This window comes from Epinephelus moara, chromosome 22 (assembly GCF_006386435.1).
Source record: "Epinephelus moara isolate mb chromosome 22, YSFRI_EMoa_1.0, whole genome shotgun sequence".
Lineage (NCBI taxonomy): Eukaryota > Metazoa > Chordata > Actinopteri > Perciformes > Serranidae > Epinephelus > Epinephelus moara.
In genome coordinates, this window is record NC_065527.1 from 29,682,831 (window position 1) to 29,684,486 (window position 1,656).

At 36.2% G+C, this 1,656-nt stretch overlaps 1 protein-coding gene across 1 annotated transcript in view; it reads left to right on the forward strand.

Annotated features, from left to right (window-relative positions):
- Positions 1 to 1,656, forward strand: part of LOC126383951 (gastrula zinc finger protein XlCGF26.1-like) — a 141,124-nt gene that overhangs the window by 93,847 nt on the left and 45,621 nt on the right. The gene's annotated exons all lie outside the window — the stretch shown is intronic.

Consider the following 1,656-nt stretch of genomic DNA (forward strand, 5'->3'; position numbering starts at 1 on the left):
CTGGCCTGGAAGGTGGACGGCAGCAGCAGCAGCAACAGCAGCAGCTGGGAGGAGAGCAGGAGCCCTGCGGTGCTGGAGAAGGATGGCCTCTACAGCTGGAGCAGCACCCTGAGGCTCCCTGCAGACCAGTGGAGGAAGGTGGGCTCTGTGACCTCTGAGGCCACCCAGGGCTCCCAGACTCCACTCGCAGAGACACTGAGGAGAGACCAGTGTTCCCAGTCCTGACCTGACTTACTGGACTCTGCTGCTGGTTTTACTCTGCTACTGCTCTCAGTCTGCTCTCTGCAATACTGTCACTCCCCATTTATCTCTTTCTTTCCTTCACTTACTCTCTAATTAAATCTTTCATTTATGAAATTTTGTTGCCTGCTGTACTTTGCTTATTTCAACACAATAAAGAACTTTTTCATTAAATCATATTCAATCTTTTTTTCATGTGTGTTACTATAAAAGAAACTGATGTCTGAAGAGTTCCAATCAACCCAGAAAGACTGAACTCAGCTGTGGTTGAAGATTTTGAAATAGCTTATTACTGTCTTTCGAAAGGCAGCATGAGTTAATATCATGCTGTGTTTAATATTCCTGATTTTGAGAACAGCAGAACTACTAACTAGGTTCATGATGTGACCAGAATGTTTTAGAAGTGTCCAGAAAGTTTAATTAGTTTTAGTAAACAGAGTCTGAGAAGAATGAATTGCATTTAAATTATGAACTAGGATATCGTCAGCATATTGTATCATCACAGTTTAAACGTCAGCAGTGTGATCTCAAAATAAAACACAATGTATGTGTTTTCATATAAACACAAGCTGATTAAAAACTCACAAAATGTATAGTTTTTGAAGACTGTCTGACAGATGTAAATCAAATGAATTTCAAATTACAATTTAATTCATTGAAACTTTTAAAGTATATGGAAATAAATAACATCATTTTTTTCTCATTAAGGACAGATGAAGTTGGATCAGAATTTAAATTTAAATATATTGTTTAATGCCCAATTTGCATTCAATTTCATTGTACATGTACAATGACGATAAAGATATTCTATTCTTGTTTTGACACATTTACCATTATAGCTTACTCAAGTATGAATTGTTTTTCCTGACTGCTTTCTATAATATGACTTCCTTGTCAGTCCATTTGTTCAGTGTGTGTGTGTGTGTGTGTGTGTGTGCAAGGGAGTGTACGTGAGTGATGATTCTCAGTAAATAATACAACAGTAATAAAGATAATGATATTAATAACAAAGAGTTAGAAAATAGCATTAATGATTAACAAAAGGTTTCATGACGATCAGACAGATGCTCATTCATTAACGTACATACCTCTACTGGGCCACACTCTTCTTTGGGAGCACTGTTGCTTCCTATTGGTCAATTGCAGAAACATTTTGGGGCGACATTTCAAGGACTTATCCACCAAGTTTGGTGATGTTTGAACAAACCCTCATTGATTTATTGTCAAATTATGCAAAAGGCTGGTGCACTGTTTGAACTGGTGGCACCTCCTGTTGACTGATTTGAAAATAATTTTACACACATGCTGCTGCAAAAGGCATAAATGCTCTACCTATTATCTATATATACATATGAAAAAATAAATATATAATATATAATACATATATATATATATATATATATATATATATATATA